This window comes from Lepisma saccharinum, chromosome 2 (genome assembly GCF_977018435.1).
Source record: "Lepisma saccharinum chromosome 2, izLepSacc3.1, whole genome shotgun sequence".
NCBI classification, from domain to species: domain Eukaryota; kingdom Metazoa; phylum Arthropoda; class Insecta; order Zygentoma; family Lepismatidae; genus Lepisma; species Lepisma saccharinum.
The window spans coordinates 94,593,136-94,606,900 of NC_139230.1; the positions used below are offsets into that span (position 1 = coordinate 94,593,136).

At 37.8% G+C, this 13,765-nt stretch overlaps 1 protein-coding gene across 1 annotated transcript in view; it reads right to left on the reverse strand.

Moving 5' to 3' along the window:
• Positions 1 to 13,083, reverse strand: part of LOC145984470 (uncharacterized) — a 212,764-nt gene extending 199,681 nt beyond the window's left edge. The window contains exon 1 of the mRNA XM_083118129.1: positions 12,772 to 13,083. The gene's annotated coding sequence lies outside the window, so the exon portion shown is untranslated. The remainder of the gene's footprint in view (positions 1 to 12,771) is intronic.
• Positions 13,084 to 13,765: the final 682 nt, after the last annotated feature.

Genomic DNA, 13,765 nt, shown 5'->3' on the forward strand with positions numbered 1-13,765 from the left:
TGTTCATTAATAATATAATTTCTTAAAATATAGTGCTTAGTGTTGGTATACTTCTCAGGTGCATTATTTTGATGATGTTGTTCTATTAGCAATATCATTGTATTATTAATTCCCTGTATGCTGTAATAGGTGTATTATTTATTTATTTATTTACGACTTTGTTTACATGGCGAAGTTAAGGCATTAATGCCTTCTCTTCCACTTAACCATTAATTACAGGGATCATTTTTTTCAGTAAATTGTATACAATTAAAAAATTAAAAAGATAAATGAAAAATAAAATAATAAAAGAAAAATAAAGTAATGAAAGTAAAATGAAAATAAAAATGAAAGCAATACAGTTTGAATACGAGAAGTCAAGCCCTGGATTAACCATTAATTACGTACATTGCTCATTATTTTTACTAACACAATGAAAAAATGTAGTTTAGAAGAAATTAAAAATAAAAGCAATACAGTTTCTTCATGCACACACACACACAGTGGCGGATTACCAAATAGGCCCACTAGGCACGTGCCTAGGGGCGGCAACTGTTGGGGGCGGCAAATCTTTTTTCCAGAATATCAAGAATAATAAAAAGTGTCTTACGTACACAGTGACAATTTAGACCTATGAAACCAATGTTTCAAATCAACGGTTTGCAAAACTGTCGCTTCATACGAAAGAAACCTTGATGTATCGGATTTATGTGTTATCAAAAAATGTTTCGTCTGCTCTGCCTCCTTCAGGCGCCAATCAATTTGTTTTTAACCCGTGCTGTGGCTTTTATCGCTTACAATGACAATGCAAGCCGCCCTGCCTTTGTTGGTTTGTTTTTGTAAATACATTCCACTAAGCGTTTGTTAATGGCCAGGCAGGAAAGAAGACTGATTGTTTGAAACTCGCATCTGTAACAATGCCAGTCTTAAAAAAAAAATAAACACACAAACACTGCTGATAAGTGAGTGAGTGCAGCTTTCGCGTGGACCGCAACTAGTTTTTGTCTTACTGTATTCTCTGGCTGGTGCATTCAGTTTGTTGCTACTGCGTTTGCGATTTGATGTTTTTTTTTGTTTTTTTTTAATGCAGCAGGCAGCATGAAGTGAACAAAGTTAAGTGGGGCGGTTTATCGTAAACTTGCAAACGAAAAGCGTGAAAGAAGAGAAGCAACCTTACAGGAAAAGCTTGGTACAGTGGACACGTTTTTTAAGCGAAAGGAACAAGTGATTTCCGAAAGCAGTTCAAAAATTGAAGTGGAAGCGGCTACATCGAGTGAACTCTCTGAAATGCAAAATGTCGAAAATATTGTGGGTTTAGTGGAGGAAGAAAGTGCACCTGAGGTAGTGTCCCCTCAGTTCGTAGGAGTTCCTGATTGTGACAGTGAGTGCAAATTTCGTTACTGACGATCCTGCCAAGTGGTGTCTGAATGAGTCTACAATTGGCATTCTTCTAAGATGTGGAATTTATCAGAATGCTGAAAACGATTTTTCTAAATCGCAAAGACTCATAGCAGGCAAGACAAGATTTTTAAATAATAGTGTTTTTTTTTCGTAAACTTGTAAATGTCGAATCAATTTTGCGGAATTATTTGGTATATTCGTGAAGCATTGGTGCCGTTTATTGTGCATCATGCAGGTTGTTCAAGGGCAAAACAAACATCGCAACTCACTGCATTTCAGACTGGAAAAGCATTTCAAATATTCTAGCATCACACGAAAATTCTGAAGAACACAAAAACTGCGAGTTGGCACTCTTAACAAGGCAGAAATCTGTTGGGACCTTGGAGAACCATTTTCAATCACATATTCAGACGGAACTTACGTACTAGGCCAGTGTCTTAAGAAGATTTTTTCTGTCGTAAAGAAGTTGACAAGTCGCGGGCTTCCCTTACGTGGTCAAAGGTAAAAAAAAAAAAGGTAAAGTGCTCTCCTGTGCTTAGCACCACGCCATGAAGGCGTATAGTCGGTGGGGGTAACGCCCCACACTTTCTTGATCCGGTCATGAGTTGAGATGATGTGATCAGCATCACGCCCCTGACCGCCTTTACCCCCCAGGGTTCGCCCCAGGTACCCATGTCATTCGACGCTGGGTGGGCGCCGGGGCCGCTTCCAACGTTAGAAAAGATCCCGGATTTAAACCGGCCGGGGATCGAACCCGGGACCTTGAGTATGGTAGTCAGACGTTACCGACTGAGTCACCGCGGCCACACGAAGAAAAAATCCATTCTCTGCACAACGGAGAGCTTATTGCCGAGTTTGATCCATTTCTTGCAGAACACATTGAACGGTACGGAAATCCGGGGAAAGGTCATACAAGCTACTTGTTTTCTACAATTTGTGATGAAGTTATTGAACTGCTTGCTGATAGAGTAAGAAAATAAATTATTAATGAAATATATTATATTAGCCTGTAAAAATACTGCAAATAAGTTACTACTTTTCTTTTGAGAAGGGCGCACATTAAGTTTGTGCCTAGGGGCGGAGAGGAAGCTTAATCCGCCACTGCACACACACACACACACACATTCACACACAAGTACCTACATAGAAAGCATATTTCGAGGGCTAAATGTATAACGTATTTCTTTCTGGGAATTTAATCTAGGTCCATTTGTTTAGCATGTATAATTTTAATTGTCTTTTGAATGTTACAACTGAGGAGGACGCTTGGATTTCAGGGGGTAGTCTGTTCCAGTGTCCTGCAGAGGTAACGGTAAACGAATTGGCGTAGAAGTTACATCTGTGGATAGGGATGGATAACAGAGATTTTTCACGTGATCTGGTGTTGCGGGAGTGAAAGATATCGAAACCACCCGGAATGGTATTTTGGATCTTTTATTTCTAGGGCTTTGTACAGTAGGACAAGGTTGTGGTAAATCCATTTATCACTTAATTTCAGCCACTCGACCTTCGCATAATACGGTGTCAAATGTTCGGAATATTTTATGTCGAAAACGAAGCGGACACATGCGTTCTGGATTCGCTGAAGGCGTTTAGCTTGCTCGCAATTAACGTCCGAGTAAACAGTGTCACAGTAATCAATAATAGGAAAAACAAGAGATTGGACAAGTTTGGTGTTTATACGTTCGGGGAGGAAGTTTTTAAGCCGGTAAAGAGAGTGTAGTGCACCGAAAGCTCTTTTACACACGGAGTTTACGTGTTCTCTCCAGGTAAGATTATTGTTTAGCGTAATTCCCAGATTTTTAACCGTGGTAGAGTGTTTATCGTTGACCGTAAGATTAGGGAGATTTAATTCGTCAATTCTGTTCAGAATCTTTGGGAAGCCTACGAACATACACTGGGTTTTGGTCGGGTTGACGTGCAAACCGTGGACTACAGACCACTTGTTGATTTTTTTTCAGGTCGTTGTTTACACGTTCGGTTGCATTCAATATTTCTTGAGGAGGGAAAGAAAAGTATAATTGAAAGTCATCGGCATAGATGTGATACCTACAGTGATTAAGCACCGACGGGAGGTCGTTAATATACAGTGTAAACAGGAGGGGGGCCAGTACGGTGCCTTGAGGGACGCCGCAGGGGATGCTTTTCCAGGATGATCTTCGATGTGGGTCGACGACATATTGTTGACGTCCAGACAGGTAGGAACGGAACCAGTTAACCGTAGAGTTCGAGAAGCTGAATAGGGATGATAGTTTTGTGAGTAAAATTTCGTGATCAATGGTTTGGAAAGCTTTGGTAAAATAGAGAAGAACAAGGATTGTAAGTTGTCGATTGTCCATAGCTAACCTAATGTCGTCGGTTACGTTGACGAGAGCCGTGCATGTGCTGTGGTTGCTACGGAACCCAGATTGAAGCTAGTTTATTAGGTTATTTCGTGCTAGAAAGTCACGGGTTTGACCACTAATAAGATGTTCTAGAGCCTTAGACAGAGCTGGGAGGATGCTAATTGGTCTAAAATTGTTTAAATTGATTTCGTTGCTTGTCTTAGGTATAGGGCGTACCTGGGCGAGTTTCCAAAGCGACGGGAATGTGTCAGAAAGCAAGGAGAAATTGAATATGTCCGTGATGGGAATAAGGACATGGTGGAGAATTTTTTTGATCATGAGAATGGAAACTTCATCTACTCCTACGGCCGACGATTTTATCTTAAGTAAAGATTTTCTAACGTGTTCCGGTGAAATCCAGGAAAAGCAAAATTTTGAAGCATTTGTGGAGTGCGTTGCGATGTTCTGAATAGTTTCACGTTTAACATTATTTTCAATAGTCGGGAGGTCACAAAAATGATTATTCAGTACATCTGGTGCAAACTTAGGAATGTAGTCGTCCTTTTTCTGTTTCCCAACACCTAGAATTTTTAACTTTTTCCATAGAACGTCCGGTTTATTTTGGTGGTTGGTGTACATTACTCAACAAAACAGAAAAATAAATAATGTCAAATTCGCATATCTAACTTATTGTCGCAGAATAATTTTACATAGCAAGGGAAATTTGCAGTTAAGATAAAATCCATGTAATTACTAAAATAATTAAATTTACCCCGAGCTGAGGGGGCAAGCAAGCTCTCTGAAGGAGGCACTTTATTACATTCTAGCCCTAGCCTTAGGAATGTCTAGCTAGGGTTCTGTATATGTCTCGTGAAACAATAATTGAATCGGTCCAAACTATTTTTACGGATTATGGTCAACGACTTTCAGGAATAATGCATCTACGGCCTTTGGTGAGACTGTACCCCTGTTTAGGGGAAGGGGCAGATCAAGAATAGCGTTAAGTAAAGCTAAAGGAAAGTTATTTTCAGTAGACACGCTGTCGTAATTAATATGAGGATTATGACATGATTTGGGGGGACGCGCCATTGGCCTTAGGGGGTTGGGCGAATGTAGCTGAATGTAGCTCAATGATGCATCCCATGTATCTGAAGCTATCAATCCCGTTTTCCCTAATAACTATTCACATTTATTGTCGTCCAGAACTGTTCAAATAATTTGTATTCATGTCCAGATATTATTAGAATGATTAAATCAAGAAAACTTAGGTGGGCAGGCCATGTGGCACGAATGGGAGAGGAAAGAGGAATTTACAGGATTTTTGTTGGGAAATCTGATGGTAAGAGACCTGTAGGAAGACCAAGACGAAAATGGAGGGACAACGTTGAGTTGAGTTTGAGTTGGTGTTTTAAGTCCACTTTATGCACAGTAAGGCTAATCGGGACTGGACCTACAGTTTAAAGTGGGATCCGAACCACTTGTGCCTCCACCGGGAATCGAACCCGGGACCCCTTGATTACAAGGCAACGGGACAACGTTGAGATGGACCTAAAGGAAATCGGTAGGGATGGAAAAGAGTATATAGATCTTGCTCAAGATAGGGACAGATGGAAGGCCTGTGTTGCTGCAGCCATGAACCTTCGGGTTTAAGAAGGCTAGAGAGTTAGTTAGTTAGTTAGTTCAGAACTGTTCACAGTGGGTATTTATTATTCAACCTTCTACTTAGAAGAATTAGTAAAGACCTGTTTTGAGGATAAGTGAGAGGTAATAGTAGGACGAAGATGAATTAAATGAAAAGATTTTTAGGACGACATGACCTTGTAAGTAGAAAACGTATGGACGGTAAATGCACGCACAAGTAACTGCTTCCCATTTTCTACCTCATATTCTACTTTAGTATTTCTTTGTGTCTTCTTCTTTATTCCACTCTCTCTTTCTCATTTTTATTCCGTCTTGCGTCAATTCTTTATTTATCTTCTTTTATTTTCTCTCTCTCTCACTCTCTCTCCTCCTCCTCCTCCTCTCTCTTTCTCCCTCGCTCCAAATTGCTTTGCTCTTCCTTTTTCTTTCGCTTCATTATATATCTTCTGTTTTTTTCTTCTGTTCTTGTATCTGATTTATCACTCACTGCCTTCTTCAAAACTCTCCTCCCTCCCTTAAAACATTTTCCTTCTCATCACACTTTAACATTACTTCACTATATCCCGCTTAGGAACACAATTTTCCGATTTTGCATAACTTTCTGCGGGTTCCCATGGAAGGCAGGCTGAGGGTATATTTTGAACACAGTTAATTTAGTCGTTTTGGGTGAGAAATGGGGAGGGGGTGGGGTAACTAACCATTTAGCATCCACATAGACTTCTGGGATCATGAATGCTTAGATAGATGATAGTTTTCTCGTCGATTTTTCAGTAAGGCCGTCGCATGTTTTACCTGTGGAGTAGCACAGAAGACACAGATACACGGCCACTGAATGCCAATTATTCACGATTGTTTGTTGATCCTTGCCTAGCCCTTAAAAGACCGGCCTCAAGACTATTACGTGAAAGGCTACCTAGGATCAAATTTAACCCCATTGTGAAAATTACGAAAGTGAATGCTGATTTTGAATAATTTAATGGTCAGTTTCAAACATATTTGTTTCTCTCAACTATATATGTATGGGTTTCTGTTAAATGTCACTTTTGTATGCAATATTGCTAATGATACAATGATTTGAAAACATTTTAATTTTGATTTAAAAATGAGAACAATACAATGGGATGCACAATGAGATAATTGTCATTTAGCCTATCCAGCATTTCCGATTTTAAAAGTTCAATATTTACTTTTGTATGGAAAGGAGCATACAAGTGATACCATGGTTTGAATGCATGCTAACTGAAAGAAACCCGTGGAACAAATCAGGAATAGCTGTAATGTAAAATGCAACGCAGTTCATTAGATTCACCCTTATTCTTGCATATGCTACAAGGAATTATCATGCTCATATGTTCCTTGCGGACGTACTGTACAGATTCCATGTACACATACGGCGTTTTCATATCTGGACTCTGTACAGACATGACCGCGCTGTCTCTTCCTTGTATTGATGCTGCTTCATACTTCTCATTTCTATTTGTGCTGCAAATAGTGTCATCAGTTCATGTGCAAAACTAAAAAAATCATTCTTTTTACTATCTCTCTGAGTGATCCTTGTAGATCTTGTGTACTATATAACCAATGCATTTACAAGAGCGCTGGGACATGGCAACTATATTTTTCTCAAAGTTAAACTGTGGTATTAAAATATGATGGTATGTTTCGGAGAACGTGCCATCTGACGTATGTTAATACGTCCCCAACCCTCGTAGCATATAACAATATAACAAGTATAACAAGTATCAGCAACACCATACACAAAGTTGGCATCATATGTATCATCTTCCTCTACAATATCTTCTTCATCTTCTGAACCACTGTTTCTAACAGCATCATCATCCTTGTAGTCATCATTGTCTTGAATATAATTATCAATATTATATCCATTTATATATCTGCGGGAGGTCATTTTTATTCAAAATACATTGCAAAATGTACAGGAACAGTACTTTATAGGTTACTGTAACAACGAAACTCACAACACCAACCATGAAAATTACTAAAATGTAACAAGACGGTAATTGGCAAAAGCACAAAACTATTATGCTGACCTAAGGGACAGTTGTCGTGACAAAGTCACGAATTTTGGTGTCACGGTGAAGTAAAATTTTTAAAAAAATACCAACAAAATACGATAGCTGGGGTCGAATTTTACCCCACGTGGTTTTTCTAGGACTAAAGGGAGAGGGAGGCACGTCCGGTGAAGGAAAACGTCACGCAAAGTGCTAAGTGATAGTTAATGTGCACTTACGTTGTGTGACAAACCAAATTAACAGCTTCATGGCGTAGGAATTTACCATTGTAAACTTTCCAACTGTGTATATAAGATTTGATGTGGCTTTGTGGCAGACTGGTTTGCTTGTTTTTTCTTCAACACTAATAAATAGGGCTTCGCTTATTTAAATCAATTGCGACAAAAATAAAATAACAATAACTGTAGACTGTTTATTTTTGTGATAATAAATTAACATTTGAATCCAATCTCACTACACAAAATATTATCCTCGTAGCTTTCGTAGTTTCAAATTGAGATAATTTTCACAATCTTATCGGTATTTTACCCATAAAGTATATTTCTATTTCTCTTGATTGTCAATTTTCTGACTCCCATTAGCGTACGGACAGACAGATTGACTAAGATATTAAATATCGCATTATACTAATGTCTCTTTCGGTTCACAGACTTCTTCTTTGTCCGTACCTGTAGTAGTTACCGAGTAATCAACATATATTATGGGATGGATCGATTGTTGACATGAACACAAGTGGATAAATGAAGAACATATTGTAGAATTAAATCTATAGTCTATAGTTTATATATTTTTCGGTACACCAAATTACACGGTTATGTAAATCTGAGATATTAAAGATTAGACATCTCTCCATTGGTAGTTTTCCATTATTTGACTGCATAGACACAGTACTCAGATCGAGATCTTTTGTGTGACGTTAGATTAATATTAGCAGCTTTTGAGAAATTCATAAGTGTCCATTAGTTTTCATTGTTGACTAAAATATTATTCGGGTACTCTTATAAGGCCTATCAAGAATGTAAATATAGAGCTAGTAATTTACTGGCCTTTCAGCCTACGAAATTTGCTGGCTTTCAATAGTTTGACCCCCACAGGTAAAGGGACCAAATCAATTTATTTCGCGTTAAACTAGTATCTGCTAAGTCTTCCAACTTTTTAAAAATTTAAATCTTCACATTTGCTATTTTCCGAGATATTTTCATTTAGTTGGTTTGTGTGGGGTTGAGTTCATATTTGGTCTACCTAGCCATAGAATTTGTCTTTGTGGCTCTGGTCTGGTAGTTTTTAAGATAGCGATAGTTGGCGCTGATGGCAGAACACGATCGTCGCACAAGATTACTATTTTTAGCTTTTGCTGATTAATCCCCTGAAAGAGTTTGAGTTTTTGTTTTAAGTCCACTTTATGCGCAGGAAAGCTAATCGGAAGTGAAACTACAGTTTAAACTGATATATGAAGCTTGAAGGGCTGATCACAGAATTAGGAGCCAATAATAATAATAATAATAACGAACACTAGGAAGTCCGAGATATACAAAATATGAGGAGAAGGTCTCATATGGATGAAGCAATGACAGGTTTACATTACGAGATGCAAGGAATAAAATGTATGCAAAAAAGAAAACTGGTCTATACTCTATCCAGGGAATCTCTGGAGAAAGGTTACTCATAATAGTAGAGAAAGGGATAAAGTAAGTGGGTGGAGCGATGCAGTACACGCTCCTGCAAACGGCTGGTAGCTGCAGTCGCTCTCCCCCCCTTCCCCCCCGTTCTCTCTCACGCGTTCGCTTGCCGAGTCCTGCCGAGTCACTACGTGCGCAGACTTGTTCTCGTTTGCTCGCTCCAGATATTCCCGGGACAAAGTATAGGCAGTTTTGAGGATCGTTTGAACTCTTTGCCCTTCCCCGTAGATCCGTGCCTGAAAGTACCGCACCCAATTTACTGAAAATGATTTGCACTATGTACACACTGAATAAATACCTAATAAAATTGTTCTTTTTCATTAAATGATGATCGCGTAATAAAACTATAAATTAACATTACATAATATAAATGAATAACAGATCTTTAATTAGGTGATATAATAAATTATATTTTCGGTCACGTGAAATTTCCATACAATGCACTTCCATTATTTGTGATATCCATGTATGTTAAAGAAGCAACGTCTTTTCGACTCTACCATGATTTTTTCCTTAATAGCTAACATAAGGAAGATGCATCGCTTTCAAATGTAAAGCAGATGAGTTCTTAAATAATATTCGACAGCATTTTAAGATGTACAAATACAAATGTGGGGTTTTATGAACAATTGCCAGTCTTTTTATTTAACATGGTCTGTGAGAATTGCTCAGTCGAAACTAGTCAACAGATAACCACTACAAGCGAATATATCCAATTTTATCGCATCCGGCAAGATACGTACTTTCTTTTACAAATTCGTAAAAATATTTACCGAATCATTATAATAGAGACGTTATGTTTCCAGACTCAAGGTCAATGACAAGGCATACTCTATTATCCTAAAATTTTGAAACGCACATGCTTGTCTACTCTTCTTTAAGTTTTATTTTAAAGCCTTTGAGGGATAAACGTTTGCTGTGGATCAAGTCAAACTTTTACTAATATTGCAGGCAGTATTCTGACATATTAACTCATAATAATAATAAAGTCCAACAGATAGAGAGAAAGAAAGAAAGTAGTCTACAAAATATGCCTTAAGTGACGGTGAAATAGTAATATTTATATAGTTGACATTACAATACATACAACATGTCTATGTCAACTTCAATTGATTCGTTTATTTCAGAAACCTCCTATCGACCACTTCTTGCGAAAACGATATTTGTACAGTTTCATATAGCCCTTCCCAAGACGCATCTTGTGATGCAAAAATCGATCATGTAACCGCGTACCTAAGGTTTTCGCCAGAAGTGGTCGATAGCTGGTTTCTGAAATAAAGGATTCAATTTACCGTAACGTTTATTTTTCAAAATATAGGGAGGGGTTAATTTGTAGTTTGCAATTTAAGGCAACATAAAGTTTCTCAGAGATTGTAATGCCGTGGATGTTTCTCCCGCCCTCTCATCAGAAAAGTTTATCCCCGACAGAAGATAGGGATGGTTTTATCCCCCTCAAAGAAAATGAAATGCAAAATACATAGAACGCCATTTCTTAACTTTGTTGCAAATACAATTGAAAAATCACTTGTTTACAATAATGGTCCAGTCATCAAACATTTCCTTGCCGAAAAGTTTGCAGCCTTGTGGATTAAGGAAGAATATAATTCTTCAACAGATCAACCTCACCTAGCTGAGGCTGTTTTCCACTTACGTTTTCATGGCACAATGCTGATATTTTACATATATTAAAGTGTTCAGAAGAAACGTGTAGATAGGTTAGATGGACGTTAAGTTTGAACTTGGCAATAGAATTCCGGTCAAGTTTTCGGTGGCCTTGTTTGATAGCTCTTATTGGTATCAATTTGGGTTTTCTTAGAATGTAATTATAGTAAGTGTTTCTAGATTACGTGTAAATTTCATTATAAGATTTAATGACCAAGGTTAGAACCAATGTTCTAGAACCGCAAGGGAATAGTTTAGTTTACTTACTATTAACATATGTATACAAATTTGCATACCCAAGAAACCTACCTCCCAAAATAAAATCACAAGTACCCCACTGAGTGGCCATTTCCCAAAAGCAAATAGTTTAATTCTTACAGTGCCTATAGGCCTATAAAGTTTCAACGTAAGGGACCTTTTCTTTTATCTTTTACAAACTGGGAGGAAATACAATGTCCACGAACCCTCTGTGAAAGTTTAGATATTTGAGGAACTTTGGTTCTATTCCTGCGAATGCTCAATGCTACGTTATTCATCTGTGGTCTTCTAGAGGGTTATTCCGCTACGTGATTTGTAGAGAGATTTGTATTAACAAACATGTGTGCACAAACATATTCTGTGTTTCAAGAAACATATTTGTTTGGGTTCATACGAAGTCTGAAACATTTCGTATCTGGCAATTGTTCAGAAATATGAAATTTTTATGAGGCACAAAAAGGGCCTGCGAATGTGCAGACTTGTTTACACATAGCAACATGTGTGTTCATACAAATCTCGTGGCGGAAATTGCCCTTAAGCTCTAGCGTTATGGAATGTCTGTCTGTGTCGTTAGGGTCACGCGCTGTGAAGCCAGGTGTATATAATAAGTTGGAATTCTTAGTAAGAAGTGGATTTTCTTTTTGTGAGTGTTTCCTGATCTATTTCGTCAGTTTATCATGAATTGTCTCTAACAATGTACTGAATTGGAAAGGCAATATTAAGTAATAAGATTTAATTTATCTCCTCTCACTTAATTGAATTATGAACTTGGCACAATATTATGGTATTTATTGAAGCTTTCAGTTGATTTTACTTTCAAACTGAACACAACTATCTACTATAAATTTTCTTTCAATTCAAATTTTCTTCAGACCCTACGAAGCATCAAAATTATATTTCAAGAGGAGGTTTTGATGTGCGATACACTGCCTTTCACTTTTCTTACGTCAATATACTTTTTATTATGTAGACCTTTCAAGATATTTGAGAAGCAAACTCTCTGCCATTTTATTTGCACCACTCCGAAGAAAAATGCTTTCTTATTAACATTTACTCATGAAATTTACGGACATTGACCTTTTATTGAACTTTCAGAAGTCATAATGGTTGTCTTTCCGCATATTTTTCTTGAGGTACATGAGAAACATCGATAAATGCAATAATTGGATGATCTCTTAGAAATTCCATTTTTACGAAATGTAAAGCTGGAACTTTCTTCACTTCCGTTAATAATTGTTACTCGTATTATCAGATGCACGTTTATGTTGCGTTAACACAGTAAACAGCGTAGAAGTTGTGGAATATTAAATCCTGAATGTATACATTTATGCTTTACGCTATATTATAATTTAAATTTTAACGAATGGCAGTCATAAACATCGTTTTTCAACAACACTTATTGCTATTATTTACAAATGACAAGCCCATTCAAATATTAAAATGATAAATGTCTAATTTTTACGGTAAAACAGTCATTAAGATTTCTAAGTTGTAAACAATTAGACGTAATATGAAATGATATCTTAGAAACGTAATTAACTGACTTCCAGAACACATTTTTTTCTTTAAAATAGTATAAATTCCTTCAGTTATTTCCAAATATTGGACGTAAGGAATGATGTTGTTTACTGTACGTACATTTACAGATATTTGAATGTAAAGGTGGAAAAGTCAACAACGTTTTTCACTGTTTATATCTACAAGATGAACTCGCACTATTTACTTCCGCAGGGTATTTATAGACTTACTAACGAGATAATGGTATTTTCACAAACAATTCAAGGAATCTCTTACCTGCAGATAGAAACCATCACTTCTGGTTACGGCCAAGCCACTAAGAGGAAAGACAAACGAAGGAACTAGCGGCAGAAACAAATACGGCGATCCGAACCAAGTCGACCCAGAGCTTTGTTCAACTAGTCGACGGTACAGCTTAGGAAAACACGCACAGGCTCCAGTGCTACTCCCCGTACCCTTTTTGTTTCCAAATCTCTGTTGCTCCAGCGTGACGTCATGACATGCGCTGGAAACTGAAAATGGAGGCACGCGGGTTTGCTATTTACTGTTACCTGATCGCGTTAAAATCCGTACGGCTCGGTTTGGGATTGTTTTACCCTGCTTCTCAACCGGCGTGCCGAGGTATCGGGATAATTTCTTCGCGTGCGTTCGCAGGGTCGAAAGCATCAACGGCGGGGTCACGTGACTCATCTCCCCGATGGAAACGCAACTATTGATCAGAAGAATTCAACGTACCTACGGTGTTGGCTCGCTACGAGGGAGTTACCAGCTGGGGAACGTTTTGCGACAACACGGAACTCCCTTGTTCCTGCTCGCCCAAGGAGCAAAATCTGTGTTTTTAATATTATTTCCTTCTTCCTTGGTTACAACTTTCAAAGTTCTTTTTCACATTCCCGTACCTTTCCTTATTTTTTTAAAAAATATTTCCCTTTTTTAACATTGTTCATTTTCCGTTCGTTACTTACACGTCGATGACGCCGAACAAGCAGATACCTCAAATTCCTGCGCGGGGGCCATTAACACTATCAGTTGCTGAGCATTCAGCAAGGAAGTTCGTGGACCTCTCTTGCTGCTCAGTGATTGATAATAATGTTTATCACGTCATTATTTATCTAACTGCAAAGTATATAACTATATATACATGTGATTATTAAAATTATTTCATTAAATGTTCAATCAATTAATTGAGGACTAAAAGTGGTAAACAATGTAAGTGCCAAAAGCGAAAGTGTTGGGAAATCGCATCGTTCCGCACATCAGCCCGTAAGAA